The 27,628-nt window shown below is 36.5% G+C and overlaps 2 pseudogenes across 1 annotated transcript; one reads left to right on the top strand and one right to left on the bottom strand.

Annotated features, from left to right (window-relative positions):
* The first annotated feature begins 11,747 nt into the window (after window positions 1-11,747).
* Window positions 11,748-13,635, top strand: LOC105495924 (14-3-3 protein epsilon pseudogene; annotated as a pseudogene). Its single transcript, XR_011622420.1, has one exon. The product of XR_011622420.1 is annotated as a 14-3-3 protein epsilon pseudogene (transcript).
* A 7,782-nt stretch (window positions 13,636-21,417) lies between these two features.
* Window positions 21,418-22,711, bottom strand: LOC105495946 (vomeronasal type-1 receptor 48-like; annotated as a pseudogene).
* Between the last annotated feature and the right edge of the window lie 4,917 nt (window positions 22,712-27,628).

The following is a 27,628-nucleotide window of genomic DNA, read 5'->3' as shown; positions in this document are numbered from 1 at the left end:
TGAGCCAAGATCGTGCCATTGCACTCGAGCCTGGGTGACAGAGTGAGACCCCATCTCAAGTAAAAAATTAAGATGAAAAGTAAAAATTTGTGGGAACAAATTGGAAATAGAGACACAGTATAATAAAACCTGTGAGACACCACAAAAACAGTACTAAGACAACAGTTTATAGCACTAAATGCCTCCATCAAAAAAGTAGAACGCTTACATATTAAGGACCCAACATCACACTTAAAGAAACTAGAAAATTAATGACAAACCAAATTCCAAGTTAGAAGAAGAAAACAAATGACAAAAATAAGAACATAATCAAATGAAATAAAGACCAAAAACTACAAATGATCAAAAGAATAAAGAGTTAGTTCTTCAAAAAGACAAAATTGATAAATTGCTAGCTAGACTAACTGCAAAAATAAGAGAGATCTAAATAAACAAAATCAGAAGTAAAAGAATAGACATTACAATGGGTACAACAGTAATAAAAAAGATCACTAAAAACATTCAAAAACAGCTAGACACTCACAAACCTGAAAACCTAGAAAAAGAATGAATTCCTGGAAACATACGACCTCTCAAGATAGAACCAGGAAGAAACAGAGTGCCTGAAAAGACCAATAATAAGTAGCATGATTGAGCCAGTAATTTTAAAAAGTCTTGAAAAAGAAAATCTCAGGACCGGATGAATGCACAAATTCTACCAAATGTACAAAGAATTAATAATAATCCTCCTGAAACTCTTCCCCAAAACTGAGGATAATGAAATTCTTTCTAGGTAATTCTGAGGTCATTATCACCCTGATACCGAAACTAGCCAAGGACACACAACAACAACAACAACAACAACAAAAAAAAACAACGATAAGCCAATATCCTTGGGAACATAAATGCAAGAATTTTCAACAAAATACTACTAAACTGAATCCAACATAAAATCAAAAAGAGAATATATCATGATCTAGTGGGTTCTATACCAAGGATGCAATAATGGTTCAAAGTACACAAAGTAGTATACATAATAAGTTACATGAACAAAATTAAGGACAGAAACCTATGGTTATCTCAATAAATGCAGAAATAGAATTTAATAAAACTCACCATTTCTTCATGATGAAAATCCTCAATAAAATAAACATAGAAGTAACATTATAATGAATGAGAAAAATTCTTTTTAAGAACCGAAACAAGAAAAGGATGCCATTTTTACAACTCCTATTTAATATAGTATTGGAAGTCTTAGCCAAAACAATCAGACAAAAGAAAGGAAGAAAAGGCACCTAAACTAGAAAAATAAAATTAAATTATTCCTGTTCACTGATGATGTGGTGTTATATTTAGAAAGACCTAAAAACTCTACCAAAATCGTTTAAATATGATAAATGAATTGAGTAAAGTGTCAAGATACAAAATCACCATATGAAAATTAGTAGTGTTTTTATACACAAACAACGATCCAACTGAGAACCAAATCAAGAAGGCAATCTCATTTACAATAGCTCCAAAAAGCAATAAAATACATAGGAACATATTTAATCAAGTAAGTGAGAGAGCTCTACAGGTAAACTACAAAACATTGATTAGACAAAATGTAAGTGCCACAAAAAGAAAAATGGCTCATGCTCATGGATTGAAAGAATTAATATTGGTAAAAATAACCATACTGCCCAAAGCAATCTACAGATTTACTGCAATCTCTATCAAAATACCTGCATTATTTTTTACAGAATTAGATAAAAACTATTATAAGATTCATAAGAAAGGGGCCCAAAGAGCCAAAGCAATCTTAAGCAAAAAGAACAAAGTTGGAGGCATCACTTACCTGACTTCAAATTATACTGCAACACAATAGTAACCAAAGCAGCATGGTACTGGTATAAAAACAGATATGTAGATTAAGGAAACAGAATAGAAAACCCAGAAATATGTAATCCCAGCACTTTGGGAGGCCGAGGCAGGCAGATCACAAGGTCAAGAAATCGAAACCATTCTGGCCAACATGGTGAAACCCCGTCTCTACTAAAAATACAAAAATTAGCTGGGTGTGGTGGCGTGCTCCTGTAGTCCCAGCTACTTGGGGGACTGAGGCAGAGGAATTGCTTGAACCCAGGAGGCAGAGGATGCAGTGAGCCGAGATGGCGCCACTGCACTCCAGCCTAGTGACAGAGTGAGACTCTGTAAAAAAAAAAAAGAAAAAAAAAACCAGAAAGTCATATATCTTCTTTGATATTTGACTAAACTGATCAGAACATACACCAGAAGAAGAATACCCTGTTCAATAATAGTGCTGAGAAAATTGGATTACCATATACAGAAGAATAGAAACAGATCCCTATCACTCACCATATACAAAAATCAACTCAAGATGAATTAAAGAATTAAAGTAAGACTTGAAGCTATAAAAGTACTAAAAGAAGATGTAAGAAAAACTCTTCTGGGCATTGGTTTATGCAAAGTATTCATGACTAAAACCTCAAACATGCAATAAACAAAAGTAACGGAAAATAGACAAATGGGACTCAAACTAAAAAATTTTGGCACAGCAAAAAAAAAAAAAAAAAAAAAAATCAACAGGGTAAATAGGCAACCTACAGAATAAAAGAATATATTTGCAAACTATGTGCCAACATGGAACTAATATTGAGAATTTACAAATAATTCAAATCAAGTCATCATAGTAATAAAAACAAAGAATCCCATTGAAAATGGGCAAATAACTAGGTCTTTTTCAAAAAAGACATACAAATAGCCAGCGTGTGTATTTTTAAAATGCTCAATATCACTAATTAGCAGAGAAGCAGAAAGTAATACCATGATGAGATATTACATTAGCCATAAAGGCTACTATTAAAAAGAAAAAAACATAATAAACGTTGGCAAAGATGTGGAGAAACGGGAACACCCTATACACCGTCAGCAGAAACATATAAATTAACGCAATCTCTGTACAAAACAATACGGAAATTTTTCAAATAACTAAGAATAGAATTACCATTTGATTCAGAAGTCTCATCACTGGGGATCTACCCACAAAAAGAATTTATTAAAATGATAGATACATTTGCATGTTTATTGCATCATACTCACAATAGCAAACCATATATACAATAAGAGTTTAATATTCAAAATATATAAGAAATTCAAAGCAAAGGTAAATAATAATGATGATAACCCAACTGAAAAATAGAAGACTGACAAAATATTTTGCCAACAAATATATACAAATGACCAATAGGTATACGAAAGAGTGCTCAATATCACCTACCATCAGGCAGTTGCAAATGAAAACAATGATGAGCCATCACTTCAAATCTGTGAGGATTGCAAAAATCAGAAAGAAAAAACAGAGAAATAACAGGCAATGTTTGTCATTGATGTTCCTGAGATTCCTGAAACAAATCTTAATATCACCACTGCTCTCACACATTTCAGACATGATGGAAAAAGAAAACTTTTAAAATGATTTAACACGCAGTTCCTCAAAAATAAAGATATTCTTGTATCCCCCAAAGCCATGGAAGAGCAGGCATATCATGCAGTACCTTATAAGCCATAAAGACTCTGACTCTCATGGTAATCTCAAAGGAAAATCACAGAATGGGAAGTCGAGTCCTTAGGGAATTTAAGGGTATGGGACAGAAGATGCTCCTATTTGAGAGCAAGAGGAAAAAGTGGCTTTTTAGGAAACATTTCCGTTGAAGCAGAGTGCCCCATATCACATTTTAAGGTCTGGCATTCTTTTTGCCCTTTGTACCTCTGGTCTGTGTTATCTGCTTCATTCATGCCTACCTACCTTAGTATTTGACTACTGTCTCATGTCTCTTCACATTCCAGGGCTCTTTTATTTGCTCAAGGCAGGAGATCAGATGAGGGTTAGAGACAGCAAGACCTGTTTTGTTAGAAAAAAGTAACATGACTTGCTGGGATCCTCCAATTACAAACCTAACACTATGTTCAGTAAAGAGGAGAGAATATTATAAAATATTCTAAAAAATTAATTTCTAAATACTGTTTTCTGACAGAACCTTTAGAATATTTAAAACATATTTTACATTTCTGGGCCCTTAGCTCTACTATCCAACACTATTGAATTTAAAATTCGTGATGAATATTGGATTTCAATATTTGGGCAACAATATTTTATGCCACTGAATTTCTAGATTTCTACTAATCTAGAGTGAAGGATACAGATTAGCTGAAGAAAGGGGAAGGTTTCTGTTAAGATAAAACATCTTGAAGATTTTCTTTCTTTATTCCAAAAAAATCTTCAAGTTTTCCTCAAAAGTATTGATCTAAAAATAGTTTAAGTGAGGAAAAACTCCCAAAATCATTCTACAAAAGGAGCAAATAGAAACCTTAGGGTGTATTAGGAATTCCAGGGAGATGTTATTCTCACCTAGGGAAACCAGGTATCTGTATTTTTCTAACATCACATCCCTACATAAATTCCACTGAGCAGGATTCAGACATTCCCACTCCTTTTAAGATAATTCTATGGCCACATCCTTCAATGGTAGCAGTTTCTAAAAGCACACACACACACACACACACACACACACACACACAGAGCAAGTGGCCATGGGCAGAATTCTTAATTTGACTGTAGGTGTTTGAGAGTTAAGAGAGTTGACTCTGTTTTACATGAGAGACTTGAATTACCCAAGAAGATACTGTTTAATACAGAAAGATTCTCTAATGTTTTCCCTCATTCTGAGGAAAGAGAATGAAATAAGATCCACAAAGCCAGTGTAGGTACTATAGTTTTCTGAATGATGCAGCATACAATTCATGGCATAAACACAAGCATATACAGTTTTGAGTGCTGTATTTACATTATACAGAGTAAGTTGTATATAGTTCTCATATGGAGAAGTCACAATAAGTTAGAAGGTACCTCTCATATGTTAATGTGTACATCAGTAAACTGGAGATTTTGTTAAAATGCGTATTCTAATTCAAGAGACCCGGGATGAGACTTGAGTTTCTGCATTGCTAACAAACTCATCAAAGATCCCGATGATTCTAGCTAAGAAAAATATTTTGTAAAACATCTAGTAAGTGACAGAACCTGGGTTTTATCCCAGTGTATAAGACCGGTAAACAAAGATGACAACCTTCATTTTCTGAAGCAAGGTAGAAACAAATAGAAACTAATAAGAAGGGGGCACTTCCAGGTTAAATGTGATTGTTTATGCACATTGATCAGAAAGTCTCTCCAAGATACCCGCTAATGATAGAGTTCAAAGAAAAAGTAACTTTGTGGTGGAGGAATCCTTTAGAGAGCACCTTAACCAAGTGAATAAAACTATCGGGACAAATTGGTATCAGGTGCTGATACATATAGGAGGATTCAACATGACTTCTGCAAGATTACTGGCCGAAAAACCTAACCATAATCAGAATTTAATCACAAAAAACATCAATTTTATGTAAAATTCAAGCTACATATGTTTCCCATATTTTGTAATTTGTAATAGTGTATTTAAGTACTCCCTCTTTAGCATCCTAGAAGGCACATTTTTAAAAATTAATCCCTTTTCCTACCTTCTCAATTATCCCAGGCAATTACTTCCATCCTTTTTAAGTGTGCATTTAAAAGTTATGTTCTTCATAGAACTAATGGAGCATCCAGATGGAACATAAACAGTGTACTTTTCTCACTCACTGATATCTGAGGACCCAGCACCATCCCCCCAAAAATGTTTTATATCCCCACCTGCCCAGAGTGATCTGTCTACAAAAGGAAACTTTCAATGTTTCAGAGTATAAATTCAAGGTGAGAATTATTTGTGATATGTAAGAAGCCTGGATGGAGAGAATGAAGATAAGGCTCTGGTATAGAGGGGAGAGTTATTTTAAAGAGGTCCTTTCACTGTCTTGAGAAGAAAAGGAAAAAGGTAGTTAAAATAATCTTGTTAGGCAGAAACATCAGAAGTAGAAATGGAAATGACTGCAATTCTAGAGACATGACATTCTAGAAGAAAAAGTGGACACAGTTTTTGACCTGGGACACACTTATCTGAGAATCGGCCATTTTTTCTCTCTTCTCTGATTCCTTCTTAGGAGAGATTAACCGAACAAATCTCACCTTCATCTTGAGAATGTGTCTGTAAAGGCATCAGGACAAACTTTTTACCTGGTACCACCACACCCACAGGCAGAAGGACCTTAAAGCACTGAAAATGTTCTCTCCTCCTGGCCTTTGTGTAGAATTCAGAAACAACGACCAGCTATATAAAGATGAAATTGTGACTTTCTCGTTTTTCTGCCCTCTAGTACTCTTCCTTGCCACAGACTCCAGTGGTTTCTGTTACAGCTATGGGAATATAGGCCAAACTGACTAGCCCCCTACCAAACACAAGCAGAGCAGCCTCTGTGATCTCCCTTTGGGGAAAAAGCTGAAAGCTTTTCAGCTCTCCTGAAAGAATTCGGGAGCCTGTGTGCTTTACCCTGGCCTCACCTTGGAATCACATGGGGCAATTAATTAGAATGACATGAACGATTCCACCCAGAGCAACAGGTAGAATCAGCATTTTTTCATACTGGCCAGATGCTCTTAAGTGGAAGTTTGGGGTGAGAGCCACTTAGCTAAGCATTGCCTCTCAAACTTTCAGGTGCATATAAATTATTTGTTATTCCAGATCTCACTTGTAAGAAAATGTGATTATGTTGGTTTGGAAGGGAGCTCATTAGTTAAAATTTTTTTTTTTTTTTCCTGAGACAGAGTCTCGTTGTGATGTGCAGGCTGGAGTGCAGTGACGTGATCTCGGCTCACTGCAACCTCTGCCTCCAGGGTTCAAGCGATTCTCTTGCCTCAGTCTCCTGAGTAGCTGGGATTACAGGTGCCCGCCACCACGCCCAGCTAATTTTTGTATTTTTAGTATTGACGGAGTTTCACCATATTGGCCAGGCTGGTCTCGAACTCCTGACCTCAAGTGATCCGCCCGCCTCAGCCTCCCAAAGTGCTGGGATTACAGGCATGAGCCACCACACCGGGCCCTGTACTCTTTTTTTAAGCCTAGGCTTGAAGGCCATGCTGCCAGTTGGGTTGCAGTCACCACTCACAGCTCACGATGCTCACCTACCCCAACTTCCTGTGGCAGTAGTAGAGGCTGTGCCTGCAGTGGTGTGCGAAGGGAAAAGAGGGGTCTCATTTGCTGTGCCTGAGCCACTGCACAGAGGCTGTGCAACTGGTGGGAGGGCATTTCACCCTTCATCTGCAGTGTGAGGACAGTTTTCGCACTTGTTGAGAGCAAAGTTACTTTTCTCAGTCCCAAGCAGGCAGCTCTTGGACTCTGAAAGTAGAATGCTTTCTCTTTTGTCCCAGTTTTGCCTTCTTGGTTCACTGAACTCTCCCCTTTCCCGGGAGCAGCACTCTGTAGGGCTAAACTTCTGGGAAACTGCATCATTCTTGGGTCCAGCCAACCCTGGGCCACTGCAGCCCTCCAAGCTGGCACTGGCCAATGTCAGCGGCAGCTCCTGAGATGCAGAGATAGGGGAACTGAGGTTCCCAGGGCTGGAGTCAGTCCCCTGATACCTGTATTTTCCCAGTGGCATCCTGACACAACCACTTGCATCTTGGTGGAAAGTGAGTAGCATAGTATGAGTCCCCAGTCTGGTGCTATGCCCTCAAGAGTTCTTGAAGTCAACAGCCATGTTAGTGTCAGGGTTCATGAGAACAAAGGAGCTCTCCCACAACTCTGTGGCAGTCCACAGGAGAAATGCAGGCTGGAAACATTCCCCACTTACCTGTCCTCAGCGATGCTGAGGCCCTCCAGGTTCCTAGCAGCTCTCTGCTGAGCTGGCCTCTTGCTTCCTTTCCCTTTGGCTCCTCAGATTTTTTCTGTGAGTTCTCAATTAGGTTCCAGTGTTCTTTCCTTGATATTCTATTGGAGGTATAATTAATAGTTCACAATATTGTTCTTTCTAAGGAGAACTGACATCCAATGTCACAAATTTACCATCTTGAGCCCTTTCCTTTTTTAAATATTTTATCTACATGTATGTTTTCACAACTACCATGCAATGTAACATTTCTTTGATGCCAAGTTGTACAGATATGCTGTAATTTTTGTTACTGTTGATACTGAATAACCTGGTTTTGTTTCCTTTTTTGCACATTATTTAAAATATTAGATAGTGGATAAAATACCATCTCACACCAGTTATAAAGGTTATTATTAAAAAGTTAAAAGGTAACAGATGCTGCTGCCGGGTGCAGTGGCTCACACCTGTAATCCCAGCACTTCGGGAGGCCAAGGCAGGCTGATCATGAGGTCAGGAATTCAAGACCATCCTGGCCAACATGGTGAAACCCCATCTCTACTAAAAATACAAAAATTAGCTGGGCATGGTAGCACATGCCTGTAGTCCCAGCTTCTTGGGAGGCTGAGGCAGGAGGATCGCTTGAACCTGGGAAATGGAGGGTGCAGTGAGCCGAGATTGTGCCACTGCACTCCAGCCTGGCAACAGAGCGAGACTCCATCTCAAAAACAAAAACAAACAAACAAAAAAGTAACATGCTGCAAAAGTTGTAGTGGAAATGGAATGCTTGTACACTGCTGATGGGAATATAAATTAGTCAGACATTGTGGAAAGCACTGTGGTGATTTCTCAAAGAACTACAAACAGAAGCAGCATTTGACCCAGCAATTTCATTATTGGGTACATAACCAAATAAATATAAATTATTTTATCATAAAGACACACATACACACATGTTCATTGCAACATTATTTGCAATAGCAATATCATGGAATCAGCCTAAATGTGCATCAACAGAAGACCAGATAAAGAAAATGTGGTACATACACCATGGAATACTACATATCCATTAAGAAGAATAAGATCCAGCAATTTGCAATAATATGAGTTGCAGGTCATTATGATAAGTTAAATAAGCCAGGAAAGGAAATGCAAACATTACATGTTCTCAATTATTCGTGGAAGCTAATAATTAAAACAATTAAACTCATGGAGATAGAGAGTAGAAGGATGGTTATTACAGGCTGGGGAGGGTGGTGAGTGGGGGGTTGGGAAGAAGTGGGGATAGTTTATGAATACAAAAAGTAAAACAAATGAAAAAGACCTAATATAACACAACAGGGTGACTATAGTCAATAATAATTTAATTGCACATTTTAATATATCTAAGAGTATAATTGGATTATTTGTAATGCAGAGAATAAATGCTTGAGAGGATGGACACTTCATTCTCCAAAATGTAATTATTATATATTGCATGTCCGTATCAACATATCTCATGTATTCCATAAATATATACACAAATATATATTTAAAAATATTTTTGGCCAGGCGTGGTGGCTCACACTTGTAATCCCAGCACTTTGGGAGGCCGAGGCAGGCAGAACACGAGGTCAGGAGTTCAACACCATCCTGGCTAACATAGTGAAACCCCATCTCTACTAAAAGTACAAAAACTTAGCTGGGCTTGTTGGCATGTGCCTGTAGTCCCAGCTACTTGGGAGGCTGAAGCAGGAGAATCCCTTGAACCTGGGAGGTGGAGGTTGCAGTGAGCTGAGATCGCGCCACAGCACTCCAGGCTGGGCAACAGAGCAAAATTCTGTCTCAAAAAAAAAAAAGTTTATGAGGAATCATAGTAATATTTTCATTGTTTTGTTTTTTTTTTGTTATAGGTACAAAATTTCTACAAATTTAACAATACAGATTTTTATATTTACTTTTAACATTTTACAAAAAAAATGGAGTTAATAATTGAAAATGAAAGACAAAAAAAATGGCTGGAGCCTTGTGATGGGTACTCAGGTATTTTTGTATAATTTTTATATCTTTGTTTACATTTTTAATTTCCATAATGAGTTTTAAATAAAAAATTTAAGGTTATTTTTAATAAAAACCTTCAAATACTGAACATTAGCCACGTTATGTAATAAAAAATAGGCAAATATCTTCTCATAAATTATAGTAATAAATTTAGAGATTAGTATCAGATTTGGGTATCAAGATTGGTTTTGAAGAAGCAATGAATGTGCAGCTTTTGCATTAGCAATAGGCTACTCTAACTGCAGAGACAGGTGCCATCAACCAACTTTATGTTAGATTGCTTCTCCAAATATTTGTAGTTAATAATTAATTTTTAATTTTTCCTCATTCTATGATGACATCATTACTTATTTGTAACAATCTGTGAGTTAGAGTACTCTTCTGTAAATCACTTCACTCTCCTAGTGTAGTAAAACCAGGTGGTTCCTATCCATAAATACTCCTTAAAAACTGTTTTCTTTTTGCTTACGTAACCTCTATAATGTTTTTGGTTGCACTTGTGTCCTCTTGTGGTATTTAAAGTATCTTCTTCTTCTTTCTTTAATATTTATTAAATCAGCAGAAATAACTTTGGTGCTAAGAGTCTGTTACTTGGGTTGCCTAAAGTCAGAAGTTATTTTAACACTTATGGCATGCTTGTTTTTGATAGGCTTTAATGGGATATAATTTATATAATACAATGACATTTTCATTGTAAATATCAATGTTTTATTTTTTATTTTATTTTATTTTATTTTTTGAGACGGAGTCTTGCTCCATCGCACAGTCTGGAGTGCAGTGGCGGGATCGCCTCATTGTAACTTCTACCTCCCGGTTCAAGCGATTCTCCTACCTGAGCCTCTGGAACTACAGGCATGTGTCACTACGCCCAGCTAATTTGTTTGTACTTTTAGTAGAGATGGGTGTTTCACCATGTTGGTCAGGCTGGTCTCAAAATCCTGGCCTCAAATGATCTGCCTGTCTGGGCCTCCCAAAGTGCTAGGATTACAGGCATGAGCCATCGCGCCCAGCCTGTTTTTAATATTTTAACAGAGTTATATATAGATTATCACAACTAACTTTAAAATATGTTCATCATCCCTGAGTAAAATCTGTCTTGTTTTCATTCACTTTCCACCATCACCCAGGCCTTAGACATCCATTAGTTTATTTTCTGTCTATCAATGAGCTTTTTATGGACTCTTCTTATATGTGGAATTATAAATTATGTAGTCTTTTTAAAACCTAGTTTGTTTCACTTCGTTTACTATTTTTGAGGTTTATTTCTAATGTAGCATGGATTATTGCTTAATTCCCTTTGATTGCTAAGGATTTTATTGCATAAATATGACACATATTTTTTTACTGGCTGATGGATATTTCGATGGTATTCCCCTTTGGCTCTTATAAACATTGCTGCTATGAACATTCACATACAAGTCTTTGTGTGCCTTAGGTTTTCATTTCCTTTGCATACATGTGTGGAAAAATACTTCAGGGCCATGTGGCAATTCTGTGTTTAAAATTTTGAAGAATTGCCAAATTGTTTTACAAAATGACTGCATTATTTTGTCTTTCCAGCTGCAATGCATAGAAATTCCATACTTTCCACATTTGTCGACACTTGTTATTGTCTCTTTGCTATAGCCAGTATAGTTTGTTCATTGTTATCTCATTGTGATTTGATTTTTATTTTCCTAATAGCAAAATATATTGAGCATATTTTTATGTTCATATTAGCAATTTGTATATCTTCTTTGGTGAAACATATATTCAAGTCCCTTGACCGTTTTTAATTGGTAATTTGTCCTTTTATTATTGACATATAAAAGTTTGTTTTGGTTTTGTTTGTATTCCAGATACTAGAGCCTAAAAAGATAGATAATTTGAAATATTGTCTCTCATTATGCAGCTTAGATTACATATTCTTCTTGGTGTATAAAAAAATGTTTTTTCAATTTGATGAAGTTTATCAGTTTCTTCTTGATTGTGCTTTTTTGTTGTGTTTTTAAAGAAATCATTAGTTGCCAGGGAGCGGTTGCCATAGAGTTGAGCAGTTTTCCGCCTGCGCAGGGCAAAGTCCCTGATTGAGGTGCCGCCATTTTTGCTGCCCAGCAGTGGAGCGACAGTCAGAGACACTATCCGCTTACATCCGTCTCGCAGACCCTGTAAGAGCGGCTGCTGCTGTGGATGATCGAGGGGATTTGGTACCAGGCAAAGCTGGCCAAGCAGGCTGCGCAATACAGCGTGCTCTGGAACTGAACCCGCAGTATCGTCCAAGAAATGGTGTAATCAATGAAGAAAGTAGCAGGGATGGATGTGGAACTGACAGTTGAAGAAATAAACCTCCTATCTATTGCATATAAGAATGTGATTGGAGCTAGAAGAGCCTCCTGGAGAATAATCAGCAGCATTGAACAGAAAGAAGAAAAAGAAGGAGAAGACAAGCTAAAAATGATTTGGGAATATCGGCAAATGATTGAGACTGAGCTAAAGTTACTCTGCTGTGACGTTCTGGATGTACTGGACAAAAACCTCATTCCAGCAGCTAACACTGGCGAGTCCAAAGTTTTCCATTATAAAATGAAAGGGGACTACCACAGGTATCTGGCAGAATTTGCCACAGGAAATGACAGGAAGGAGGCTGTGGAGAACAGCCTCGCGGCTTATAAAGCTGCTAGTGATATTGCAATGACAGAACTTCCACCAGCGCATCCTATTCACTTAGGTCTTGCTCTCAATTTTTCTGTATTCTACTACGAAATTCTTAATTCCCCTGACTATGCCTGCAGGTTGGCAAAAGCAGCTTTTGATGACACAATTGCAGAACTGGATATGCTGAGTGAAGAAAGCTATAAGGACACTATGGACTTCAGGCATGCAGGGTGATGATGAAGAACAGAATAAAGAAGCGCTGCAGGACGTGGAAGATGAAAATCAGTGAGACATAAAAACCAACCAGAGAAACCATCCCTGACCACCCCACTCTTCCCCATCCCGTCCCTTGGAAACTCCCCATTGTCCCTAAGAACCGCCAAATCTGACTTTTACATTTGGCCTCAGAATTTAGGTTCCTGCCCTGCTTTTTTGTTTGTTTTTGTTTTTTTAACAGTTTTCAAAAATTCTTAAAGGCAAGAGTGAATTTCTGTGGATTTTACTGGTCCCAACTTTTAGGTTCTTTAAGACGCTAACAGGACTGCATAGAGGCTTTTTCAGCATTACTGTATTGTCCCCGTGCCAGATGTGGCAAGATTACCATTAGAAATGGAAATTACGTTTGAAAGCCATTAGGTGATGCTTCTAGATGATGCAAGCGTCTAAGGAAGATGTTAATCACACTATAGAGACATAAGTGGTATCATTTTTCGTTTTTCTAATTGTTTAAACCGTATTTTATACCAATGTTTGAAAGTAATTCGGTGTTAGCTTGACATGGTTAAAGATTGGGGAGGGAGTTTTGAAATGGTTTTGCTGTAAAAAGTTTTTCAAACTCTACAGAAATGTTGCTGAAAAGCATGGTGCTAATAACAGTTCAACAATCGTGGCTGCTCATTCTTGCCTACTTTTACTCTCCCACTGAAGCGGGTTAGGGTTGCAGGTGGTGTGGAAAAGCCTGCATGCATGTTCAATTATTTGTTTCTACTCCTTCTCCCTCCCCCTACCTGCTTCCCCTCACTCCTCCCCTCTGCTAGCTCAATCACTTCTGTTCAGTATATGTAACTTGAAGCTAATTTGTACTACTGGATATCTGACTGGAGCCACAGATACAGAATCTGTATTGTTCTTACTGAAACACAGCATGGAATTAACATTAAACTTAAATAAAACAAACCTAAATGTAAAAAATAAATAATCATTATCGAATACAAGATTATAAAAAATTACTTCTGTGTTTCTTGTAAAAAAGTTGTCATTTTAGCTCTTACATTTAGCTTTACAGCTCATATTAAGTATTTCAGTATGTGTTTGATTTGAGATGGGATCTGACTTCTTATTTTAAATGTTTATAGCCAATTTTCTTAGAAACATTCTTGGAAAAGATGTTTCTTCCACACTGAAATTTTTTGGAACTTTTGTGAATGTTAATTTGCCATAAATGAACGTGTTTTTAAATGGATTTTTTTTTTTTTTTTTTTTTTTTTCTGAGACGTTTGCTCTGTTGCCCAGGCTGGAGTGCAATGGTGGGATCTCAGCTCACTGCCACTTCCACCTCCCAGGTTCAAGTGATTCTCCTACCTCAGCCTCCCAAGTAGCTGGGATTACAGGTATGCACCACCACACCTGGCTAATTTTTTTGTATTTGTCAGTGAGATGGAATTTCACCATGTTGGCCAGGTTGGTCTCGAACTCCTGACCTTAGGTGATCCACCCACCTCAGCCTCCCAAAGTGCTGGGATTACAGACATGAACTACCACACCTGGCTGCATCTTCAAATATATTCTATTAATTACATGAATCTATCCTAGATAATAAGAATTCATATCAAAAAGTATAAATTGTTTTATTTTTCTTGTTAAAAACTGTTTTGTGTATTTGGTATTCTGTGCACATTTATATTGTTTTTTAAATCTTTTTTTAGAGACAGGGTCTCACTCTGCCACTCAGGCTGGAGTGAGGTGGATCAATCAAAGCTCACTGTTACCTCAAACGCATGTGCTCAAGCAATTCCACCACCTCAGCCTCCCAAGTAGGTGGGGCTACAGGCATGCGCTTCCATATCCAGCTAATTTTATTTTTTTATCCTTGTAGACACAGTACCTTCCTATGTTGCCCAGGCTGGTTTTCAACTCCAGGCCTCAAGCAGTCCTCCAACCTCAGCCTCCCAAAGCACTGGGTTTACAGGCATGAGCCACCAAGCCCAGCTTATCTATATTTGTTTTTGGGAAGAACTTGTCAATTTCCATTAGAAATAGTTAAAACTTTGAAGATATTTTGTTGAATCTGTAGATCAACCTGTGAGATATTCTAATCTTAAAAATGGTGATTTAAAACTTGATTATTTAAGGTACGTTAATTTATTCACTTCTATGATTTTTGTGAATTAAAAAATAGAGTATAACATATTTGTATTTCTTTTTAAAACTTTAACATTTCTGCTTATTGCTATTATAAATATATTTTTTATTTCATTTTCATTGTTGATTTATTTCATCTATAACTGCAATTTAATTTTGTTTTCTGACCTTTCATTTTGTGACATTAATTAACTTGTTTATAGTTCTAGGGATATTTTATTGAACTTATGTATTTTTATATAGAAAATTATATCATCTGCAAAAAAAGATCTTTATTTGTTATTTTTCAATCTGGAGAACTTTTTTTATTTTTGTTGTATACTTTATTTTATTGTATAATAGTTCTAATGTTGTGTGTTAGAAAGTATAAATTTCTTTTCAATTTTTGAAAGTTTTTTTAAACAATTGATATTATTTATTAAATATTCATTGAACTTGACACATAAGATGTCAGGCCCTAAACTTTTCTTTGTGGAAATATTTTAATTAATACTTTACTTGTTACGTGATTGTTTATATATACATATATATTCATATAGACTTTTTTTATTTTTAATTGTTACAGACACATAATAGTGGCACATCTTTATGTATTACATGTGATAGTTTGATACAAGCATATAATATATAATAATCAAATCAGAGGAATTAGAATATGCAACACCTAAAACATATTTCATTTATTTTTGTTACAAACAGTCTCTGGGAAGTATATCTTATTTCTTAATTTTACTTTCATAATTTGTGACTACCAATTTATTTATTCCTATTTTGTGGCATTCTATGTGTAATAAATGTTTAGGTGACACAAAAATAGAAATAATAATATAGAGTCTTTTGTCCAATAAATAACCCAAAGTTTTCTTTGTTGTAAGATGAAGAATATAATTATATTTTTATCCTTAATGCTTATATTTATTATTTGAGGCAATAAAAATCTCAATCTAATCCAAATTAGTAAAACTGACATATAACTTTGGCTTTTATCAAGAGGGCAGATTGAATTGACCCCATAAACTTTATGAAAATTTTTTAAAGACAGGAAATTAATTTTAATAATAGTAAATGCAAAACAATATTATATTTGAATGATAATATAGAGAAAATAACTTGATAGAGAGGTTACTACTTAGCATATATAGATGAATATGTAAAGAAACTATAATAAATATATATGTATATGTAATTTATCTTTAATAAAGATGAAAATTCTGCCTTTTTCAGCAACATTGAAGAACCATGAAGATATTATGCTAAGTGAAATAAGCCAGATACAAAAAAACAAGTATTTATGTGAAATCTTTAAAAACTCAGAGTCATAGGAAAAGAAGAATAATAATTATTACAGGCCAGGATGTGGCAGGAAATGACAGGGTATCAGTCAAAATATACATACTTTCAGCTATAAAATAAATGCTGAGAAGGTAACATATAGACTGGTGACAATAGTTAATAATACTGTATACTTCAAATTTTTTCAAAATCAAATCTCAAGTAATCTCACCATACCCACTCACATGCAAACACATAAAGTATGGAAAGTGATAAATACGTTAACTAGCTTAACCGAGGTAATTAAAAAATGTGTACATGTCTCAAAGCATCATATTCTAAATCCTAAATATATACACTTTTAGTTTATTTTATATATTGATAAATGTAAAAAAAAAAAGTTAAAGGTAATTAACAAGTATTATCTGGCCACATGTAAACTCCATTTAGAACCATTTTCAACATCTTCTGGATTAAATAAAAAATCTAAATCCATATTATGTTTTTGATATCAGGAAAGTGCTAACGAGAGAGAATGGTAATTGTAGAAAAAATCTGAATTAAGGTAAATGCTTTAACCCATATTAGCTTTATATTATATAAAACAGTAATTCTGGCTATATATTCATTGGAGTGTTTCTGAAATTTGTGCATAATACATATGTAATACATACATAGTAGTAAAAATAATCACACTTCACAAATTATTACAATGTGATGTATTGGGAAGGAGGTCTTCTACACAAAAAACCTTGAGATTTTGCACGAGATGATATTTTATGTCATAGACAATCTATGAGACATATTTTACTAATGTATGCAACTGTTGCTATTTATGCTTTTCAGGAAAATAATATATATTTTAAACATTTAATACAGATAATTAAAATTGTCGAGAAGTTAAGACAATCCATATTATGCTAAATATAGTTGAAGAAAAATATGAGAAATTCCCAGGACCAGAAGTAAATAAAAGGAATAATCCAGAGGAGTAGTCAATTTAAGAAGCACATGCTCTATTCAGACAGAACTAATCACAAGAATGTCAGATTCATGTGCGTTCAACTTCCAACAAGGCAAATGGAATCAGCAAAGAAACACACAGACTGGAGACATTCCAAGTATGATATCTTCCATATGTGAAAACTAAGTTATATATTATGTTGCACACTAATATATAACTTGCACACTAATATATAAACTACCAAGATGAAGGGTCAAAAGAAATTGTATGGTACATAAACATCAGATATTTGACTTATGTTTAAATATTTTTCAATACAATGGAAAAACAGAAAACCAAAGTAATGGGCAATGAAAAAAAAAAACTATAAGCTTCTCAAGTCATATCTGAAAAAAAAGCAAATTGAAAGTAAGCTATTACAAATGTGGTGAAGCAGTGTAATGTACAACGTATGGGTTACATATTAAAATACACTGAGTAGCCGGGCGCGGTGGCTCAAGCCTGTAATCCCAGCACTTTGGGAGGCCGAGACGGGCGGATCACGAGGTCAGGAGATCGAGACCATCCTGGCTAACACGGTGAAACCCCGTCTCTACTAAAAAATACAAAAAACTAGCCGGGCGAGGTGGCGGGCGTCTGTGTTCCCAGCTACTCGGGAGGCTGAGGCAGGAGAATGGCGTGAACCCAGAAGGCGGAGCTTGCAGTGAGCTGAGATCCGGCCACTGCACTGCAGCCTGGGTGACAGAGCCAGACTCCTTCTCAAAAAAAAAAAAAAAAAATACACTGAGCTGACAAGAGGCCAATAAAATAGAATACTAAGCAAAATTGATGTAGTTACATATTTTACAGGAGGCAAATTAATAGAGAATGAAATATATTTATACATATATGAAGATTGGATTGAGAAGAAATGAACATCTAATTGCTTTACTAGACTATATGAAAAATGAAATATTTAAAGAATTGGTGATTAAATAGCTTCTAAAACTGAAAACCTTTAAATCCTTTAAAAATTTAGAAGTGTAATATATCAAAAAGAGATTAAAGCATTCTTAAGTAAAGTGATAGTCTGGCTATTAGGATTAGTACTGCAATAAACATGGTAGTAATTAATGTTGCCTCCTTGATATACTGATTTTATTTCCTTTTGATATATACCCAGTATTGAAATTGCTGAATCATAGGGTAGTTCTATTTTTAATTTTTGGAAGAATCTACATACTGTTTTTTCTAAAACATAATAATCTGTCATTCACAGCAACATGGATGTACGTGGAGGACATTATGTTAAGTAAAATATGCCAAGCATAGAAAGACAAACACCACATGATATCATTTTTATGTAAAATTTAAAGCTGATCTCATGGAAGTAGAGTAAAATGGTGATTACCAGAGGCTGGAAAGGATGTGGGGAGGAAGAGATGAGAACAGGTTTGCCAATGAATGCAACATTATCATTTAAAAGAAAGAATAGGCAGGACATGGTGACTCACACATGTAATCCTAGCACTTTGGGAGGGAGACAGAGGCAGGTGGATCACCTGAGGCCAGGAGTTCGAGACCAGCCTGGCCAACATGGTGAAACCTTGTCTCTACAAAAAATGCAAAAATTAGCCAGTCATGGTGGCGAGTGCCTGTAATCCCGGCTACATGGGAGGCTGAGACACACGAATTGCTTGAACCCTGAAGGCAGAGGTTGTAGTGAGCAGATTGTGCAACTGCACTCCAACCTGGGTAACAGAGCGAGACTCTGTCTCAAAAAAAAAAAAAAAAAAAAAAATTTAAAAAAATTTAAAAATAACAGAAAGAATAATTTTTTGTGTTATATTACACAAAGTAGGGTGACTATAACTAATAATAATATGTTATTATATAGGTTAAGTTAGCTAGAAGAGAGAATTTTGCATGTTATCAACACAGAGGAATAACAAATGTTGAAAACAATGGCTATGTTAATTATTCTGGTTCTATTATACAATGAATAAATGCACTGAAATATCACACTGTATCCTTAAATGTGTACAATTATATGTCAATTTTAAATAAAATAAACCTTAATTTTAAAAAAGGTCAAACTTCATAACACCAACACAAAGAAAAAGCTCATAAAAGCAGTGAGAGCAAAATGTCTCACCTTTGTATAAGCCAGAAAACAGAAAAAAAAGTTGCTAAAATGTTAAAGTAAAAGCTTCTACATGGCATAAAAAATAATCAACAGAGTGAAAAGACAAACTACAGGCCAGGTGTGGTGGCTCACGCCTGTAATCCCAGCACTTTGGGAGGCTGAGGTGGTGGACCACTTGAGGTCAGGAGTTTGCAACCAGCCTGGCCAACGTGGTGAAGCCCCTCTCTACTAACAGTACAGAAAATTAGCTGGGCATGGTGGTAGGTGCCTGTAGTCCCAGCTACTGGGGAGGCTGAGGCAGGAGAATCACTTGAGCCTGGGAGACAGAGGTTGCAGTGAGCTGAGATCACGCCACTGCACTCCAGCCTGGGCAACAAGAGCGAGACTCTGTCTAAAAAAAAAAAAAAAACTACAGAATGGAAGAAAACGTGCAAACTGTGCATCTGACAAGGGGTTAACATCTAAAACATATAAGGGACTCAAATAACGCAACAGCAGAAATAATAATAATAATCACCCAATTTTAAAATGAGTGAAAACCTGAATAGATATTTCTCAAAACAAGATATATATATAGTTGACAGGTGTATGAAAACATGCTCAAAATCATTAGTCATCAGGGAAATGTAAAAGTAATATAGTTGTTACTTTACTTAAATTAGCATGGTCATTATCAAGAAGACAAAAGATAACAAGTGTTAGCAATATGTGGAGAGAAGGAAACCCTTATGCACTATTGAGACTAAAATGGTTATAAAATATAAAATAGTTACTAAATGCTGAAGTGATTAGAGGGGAGAGGAGGATAAAAAATCTTGGCCAAAAGGAATATAATTACAACTTTATCAGAGAAATAAATTTAATGCTGTTTTTTAAATAGCAAGGTGGCTATAGTTACTTATGAGATTGTACAGTCTTGAAAAGGGCAAAGATAATGGATGTTAAATGTTCTCACCACAAAGTAATAACTTAGATAATGCATTTGTTAATTAGCTAAATTTAATTATTTTACAATCTATATGTACTTTGAAACCTTTTGTTGTGCATAATAAACTTGTACAATGTTATCTTCAATTAAAAATAAATTTTAAAAGCATGCTTAGAAAAATTATTCAGCTGGGTGCGGTGGCTCACACCTGTAATCCCAGCACTTTGGGAGGCCAAGGAGAGCGAATCACCTGAGGTCAAGAGTTCGAGACCAGCCTGACCAACATGGAGAAATTCTGTCTCTAATAAAATACAAAATTAGCCCTGTGTGGTGGCACATGCCTGTAATCCCAGCTGCTGGGGAGGCTGAGGCAGGAGAATCCCTTGAACCTGGGAGCAGAGGTTGCAGTGAGCCAAAATCTCACCTTGCACTCCAGCCTGACAACAAGAGCACAATTCCATCTCAAAATATGTATATATTTTTTCAAAAGTAATAACCCTGAGTGATATGCTTGCTAATAGAAGTCACACAAGCATACACTCAGAAAAATGATGTTTTCCTGGCCAGGCACAGTGGCTCACACCTGTAATCCCAGCACTTTGGGAGGCCGAGGTGGGCAGATCATTTGAGGTCAGAAGTTCGAGACCAGCCTGGCCAACATGGTGAAACCCTGTCTACTAAAAATACAAAACTTAGCCAGGCGTGGTAGCAGGCACCTGTAATATCAGCTCCTCAGGAGGCTGAGGCAGGAGAATCGCTTGAACCTGGGAGGCGGAGGCTGCAGTGAGCCGAGATCATGCCACTGCACTCTAGCTTGGGAGACAAGAGTGAAACTCCATCTTAAAAAAAAAAAAAAAAAGAAAATGTTTTCCTGTATAAAGGTAAAATTAAAATTAAGTAGTGAGAGACATGCTTTGGGACTATTAAATCATGGGGGACCCTGAACTGAGAACAACATATAGTTCTTAGCACCAGGAAATTAAAAAAAAAAAAAATTGAGATAGGCTGGGTGCAGTGGCTCACACCTGTAATTTCAGCACTTTGAGAGGCTGAAGTAGGCTGATCACTTGAGGTCAGTAGTTCAAGACCAGCCTGGCAAACATGGCTAAACCCTGTCTTTTAAAAAAAAAAAACAAAAAAAAAAAGTTAGCTGAGCATGGTGACACATGACTACTAGCTACTTTAGAAGTCGAAACAGGAGAATTGCTTGAACACAGGAGGCAGAGGCTGCAATGAGCCGAGATCGCACCATTGTATTCCAGCCTGGGCAACAGAGTGAGATTCCATCTAAAAAAACAAAATAGATATTATGAAAGTGAAATTCCACATGTTTTATTTAAATCGGATAGCAAATTCTGTGTTTTTAAATAATTGATGACAGCAAAATAATTTTTAGGAAATTTTATCACTAACTTGTTAAAAAGGGATGGCACTTCCAGTGAACCTTTGGCAGAATACTGATGATTCTCTTATCAGATCTGATTAGCACCATACGACTGACAGTGGCATAGGCATTGACCATAAACTTGTGGACACTGTAGATGACAGGGCTGAATACCCATAACAGCATTGTGGAGGATGAGACAATTAAGTCCAGTGAGTACATAACCACAAAGAAACTCACCAGCAGCAAGATGGTCTTGGTGGCCCTTTTCTCTGGGGAGGTTCTTAATAAAAAGCTAGTGCTGTGAAGGTGCTGGGAGCGCCTCTGATGCCTGGACAAGAGAATCACGATGTATGCACTTGAGAGCAGCATGATTCCTACAAGGAAGACATCTCCGGATAACGACAGAGTAACAAACAGCCTTCTGATGATGACGTTCATTGGAGAAAGTGAGCAGTATTTACTGACATTCAGAATTAGCTGGGTCACATTGGAAAAACCTACAATGTAGATTATCATGTCACTGTTGAAAGACAAATTGAGGGACCAAAAAAATAATAAACCTAGGATATTGTATTTTGTGATTTTATGTTTAAATCTCACCAACCAGGAGGTGTTGGGGCTGATGGTGATGGTCTGAAGCATGCTCAGGAAAGAGGTGTTGCAGATAGAGAGGCCCCTCACTACCTTGTATGTGCAGAACACAGCCTTACATCTGAAGTTATTCTGAAAATTCTGACTCAAACATATCTGGAGACAATAACTTTGCTGCAATGACTAGCATCACTATCTGGACAAAGGCCAAGTGACAGATGATCAGGTCATGGTTTTTAGGCTTGCTATACTCAAAGAATGTAAAAATGTGCCAGAGAAGAAGAAATATGTTGGCTGAAATTCCAATGCCAGCTTGAAAATAGAAGACCTTGGCCGGGCGCAGTGGCTCACGCCTGTAATCCCAGCACTTTGGGAGGCTGAGGCAGTTGGATCATGAGGTCAGGAGATCCAGACCATCCTGGCTAACACAGTGAAACCCAGTCTCTACTAAAAATACAAAAAGCTGGATGTGGTGGCGGGCACCTGTAGTCCCAGCTACTTGGGAGGCTGAGGCAGGAGAATGGCTTGAACCCGGAAGGCAGAGCTTGCAGTGAGCCGAGATCACGCCACTGCACTCCAGCCTGGGCGACGGAGCGAGACTCCGTCTAAAAAAAAAAAAAGAAAAGAAAAGGCCTTTTTCAAAGATAACATATGAAATGTGTGTTCATCCTAATGATGTAGAAGAAACGTATTTTGAAGACCTGAAAAAAATAGATTTGTGTCATCAATGTTCTTTCGTCAGTGTTCAAAATTATTACCATTATCATAATTTTTATTTTACCCTCATTTTCTTGATTAACCCCATCTTATATAAATTCTTGATAATGTATCTCTTATACTATTTTCTAAACCAAATAAATATATACATATATATTTATTATGAATATACATAATAAATACATTTTCAATTATGCCTGTCTAAGGGGCACACTACCTGTATTCCTCATGTACCTTGGCCTTCATCTCAGTAATCATATCCTTGTTTTATGTTCTCTCATTTTATATTTACCACTTCAATTAGGCATATAAAATGGATAGTATTTGTACACTTGAATTGAATGCATGTTAATGTGAAAAGACTCACTAAAACAATTAAAAACACATTAGGTTGAGTCTTTCTCATGATCTATCATTTTGATACAATTTATTCATCATCACTCTTCCATGGTTTTTGACCCCTGTGATTTTACTGGACTCACCATGATAATTCATGATATTTCTTCAGCATATTAGCAATTTTTATCCTATCTGCACCCTTATATTCTCTTTGTCATGAATTGTAATGTGTAATGTGATATCTTGAAATTCAGATGTCAATATGCTTATAGGGACTGGGGTACATTATTGTGCTTAATGAAACCCTAATTTACTGTGTATAATATAGAAATAGTTCTGGCTGTCTCTGTTTAGTTCACATCCCAGAGATTTATTATATGATCTCTCTTTATCTCAGAACACATTTTTAAATATTTTCCTCTCAGTTACCAAGAAGATAAACACTTTTTTTTTTTTTTTTTTTTTTGAGACAGTGTCTTACTCTGTCGCCCAGGCTGGAGTGCAGTGGCATAACCTCTGCTCAGTGCAACCTCCGCCTCCTGAGTTCAAGCAATTCTCTTGCCTTAGCCTCCCAAGTGGCACCCACCGTGTGGTGCCCACCACCATACCAGCTAATTTTTGTGTTTGTAGTAGAGACAATTTCACCATGTTGGCCAGGCTGGTCTCAAATTTCTGACCTCCCAAAGTGCTGGGATTACAGGCATGGGCCACCGAGCCTGGCCACTACTTTTAATTACTTTGTTTCAACCATGAAGTTGCATCAAAATAGTCACATCTTCCTGAGACTTCACTTAATACAGAGATACTCTACCACGCCTAGAAAAATATTTAGTCTTCAATAAGAAAGATAATTCCTCTCAAGTTTTCTTGTGATAACTTCAATACTATAACACCTTGTAAAATTTTGCAGAACAATTTTGCAGTTAGCATTTCATATTATTTGGCCAAGATTCAGACATAATTTATCATTTTAATTTAATCCAGGGCTAAGGATAATTTAGCTTCATGACACTAAAAAAGTGAAACACCGTTAAATTGACTCATTTTTTAAATAAAAGTGTGTCTGATTCAAGGTCACTTATCATTATACAATTCCATAAATAAAAATATATGAGATGATGCAAAAATGTCGACATTGAGTATCCTTGGATAATCAAAAATTAGTGACTGAGAAAATGTTGCTCTAAAATCACCAGATATGTTTGATTTTATAAAGGAAACATCTAGTTGAGTAAATGGTTATTACTCTTTCTATGAAACTTTAGTAAGTAAATGTTGTGGGAAGTCAGGGACCACGAACGGAGGGACCAATTGAAGCCATGGCAGAAGAACATAAATTGTGAAGATTTCATGGACATTTATTAGTTTCCCAAATTAATACTTTTATAATTTTTTACACCTGTCTTTACTGCAGTCTCTGAACATAAATTGTGAAGATTTCATGGACATTTATCACTTCCCCAATCAATACTCTGATAATTTCCTATGCCTGTCTTTAATCTCTTAATCCCGTCATCTTCGTAATCTGAGGATGTATGCTGCCTCAGGACCCTGTGATGATTGCATTATCTGCACAAATTGTTTGTAAAGCATGTGTGTTTGAACAATATGAAATCTGGGCACCTTGAAAAGAACAGGATAACAGCAATTTTCAGGGAACAAGGAAGATAACCATAAGGTCTGACGGCCTGCGAGGCCGGGCAGAACAGAGTCATATTTCTCTTCTTACGGAAAGCAAATAGGAGAAATATCACTGAATTCTTTTCTTAGCAAGGACTAGCCCTGGGAAAAGAATGCATTCCTAGGGGGAGGTCTCTAAAATGGCCACACTGGGAGTGTCTGTCTTATGTGGTTGAAGATAAGGTATGAAATACACCCTGGTCTCCTGTAGTGCCCCCAGGCTTGCTAGGATTAGGAAATTCCAGCCTGGAGAATTCTAGTCAGACCGGTTTTCTGCTCTCAAACCCTGTTTCCTGTTAAGATGTTTTTCAATGACAATGCATGCCCAGCGGGACTTGGAACCTCAACAGTAATTCTAATTTCACCCTGGCTTTGTGATCTTGCTCTGCCCTTCTGCCCTTGTGATATTTTATTGCCTTTGAAGCATGTGATCTCTGCGACCCACTCCCTATTCGTACACCCCTCCCCTTTTGAAATCCGTAACAAAAACTTGCTGGTTTTGCGGTTTGGGGGGCATTACAGAAGCTGCCGACATGTGATGTCATCCCCGGAGATCCAGCTGTAAAAGTTCCCTCTTTTGTACTCTTTCTCTTTATTTCTCAGACTGGCCAACACTTAGGGAAAATAGAAAAGAACCAACGTTGAAATATTGGTGGCTGGTTCCCCCGATAAGTACACACATTTATCTTAGAAACAAACAGCGAAAGGTTTCCACCTTACATCTACACCATCAGCACAGTTGAGTTCTGCTGTCAAGTTGGAATCAGAAAAAAACACAAAGTAATTTTAAATTAAAGACTTAATGGTATCCAAATTTTAAGGATCACACTTCAGTACTAGAAAAATATATTTGAACATGAGATAATAATATATGTACAGATGAGTTATTAACTATATATCTATATAGTTTTATTAATGTAACCCATATATTATGAACCACACACCAAAAGAAGATATAGGACAAATAATTAGATTAAATAACATAGATAAGAATTTTAATATTTTATTTTTTCACCCTAGAAAACATCCAGTTTATGCTAATTCATTCTCCTTACTCTGTAAATAACCTAAACACACTGGAAACAGAATAATCTTCTGCATGATCAGATGGTGTGTTTTTCCACTGAGGCTCTTGAGAGCATTGATGCTGATCCCAGATGAGATCAGCAATCTTGGTTGTCACAATCACGGTTGTCATAAATTAGAGCATACAAATAGAGTATGATTGAATTGATTGTATCTTCAAAAATTCTTATCACCTGCCAGAGCTAAACAATTGATAATTGCCTTTAACATATTGCAGAAGTCATTTTTAATACAAATATTAAACTTAACTGTGTTCTATGTTTTTATTTGATAAACCTGACAACTACACCACAGAAGAATTATGGAATTTGCATTAATATGATGTCAAACTGGGTGAAACAAAGTAGGAAAAAAAAGTCCATAGATGCTACTTTTAGGTTGTTTAGAGTGCAAAGAAAAATTTGGTTTTATGTGACCCATTAAAAATTTCAAAATCGGGCCGGGCGCAGTGGCTCACGCCTGTAATCACAGCACTTTGGGAGGCCGAGGTGGGTGGATCACAAGCTCAGGAGATCGAGACCATCCTGGCTAACACGGTGAAACCCTGTCTCTACTAAAAATTAAAAAAAATTAGCCAGGCATGGTGGCGGGCACCTGTAGTCCCAGCTACTTGGGAGGCTGAGGCAGGAGAATGGCGTGAACCCAGGATGCGGAGCTTGCAGTGAGCTGAGATCGCGCCAGCCTGGGCGACAGAGAGAGACTCCGTCTCAAAAAAAAAAAAAATTCAAAATCTGAATGCACAGCTTAGCTCTCACCATTAGATAACCTAAGGCTGCTGAGGCTGGCAGTGATGCTCCTGAGTACTCTCAGTAAACACATAACGCAGGTCAAGTTTACTCTCATTATACTGCCTTTCACATGTGTAATGTAGTGATTAACTCTACAAAATGTGATAAATGACGAAAGGAGATATTTGTTTACAGTTTCATGGTGACCAGAACCAAATCCTGTATGTGCTACCACACCACAATAAAACAAAATAATTTTATGGTCATTCACTGAAGCTAATTAATGTAAAATATCAAACAGTAATCATGCTTTGAGATGATTCTAAACATTATAATATACTTAAGTGTTTTCAACTTTAAAAGAACAAACAAATATGACTAAATTCTTATGAATTAGTTCAGATTTCTTGTGTTTCAAAAAATAAAATTTTAGCTAGGTGTATACAGTAAGTTAAACTGAGAAAAAGCTAGTATAATAACATAAAATACAATTACGATTTAAATACAGTATTACAAAATTAACAAAGTATTTATAAGATCAATACATTATGGCCCCGGTATTCATAAAGTTGCTTTTTTTCATTTGGAATCATATTAGATACTTAGATATGATTCACTGAGACATGACTGAAATTATGAAAAGAATGATCCTAACTCTTCATTGGGAAAATTTTGCCTCATCCCACCACTCACCTGAGTCTTGAGCTCTCACTGTTAATAATGCTGACAAACAGTCACCCAGCTGAGTCTTTGGAGTGAGTCCATGTTTGAGGGATGAGGCTCACAATGTGTGGTTTTAAGGAAGCAAGGCCGTCAGCCCATCCCCTCCAGGCCTGTAATTTTCACGTCAAATATAAAGATAGTACCAGCTCTGGTTTTGTGATTTTAAGAAAGGAACCACCAAGGGAAAATGAAACTTTTTGATTCCTAGAAAATACATTAGAAACAGCTGTGCTCCAACTTTTCCACGTGTAAGCTTATTTCCCCAGGTATATTCAGCCCAGTGGGTTGTATGGTG

Source organism: Macaca nemestrina, chromosome 4 (genome assembly GCF_043159975.1).
Source record: "Macaca nemestrina isolate mMacNem1 chromosome 4, mMacNem.hap1, whole genome shotgun sequence".
In the NCBI taxonomy this organism is placed as follows: Eukaryota; Metazoa; Chordata; class Mammalia; order Primates; family Cercopithecidae; genus Macaca; species Macaca nemestrina.
Note: the sequence above shows the minus strand (reverse complement) of the source record. Positions and strands in the feature narration are given on the sequence as shown.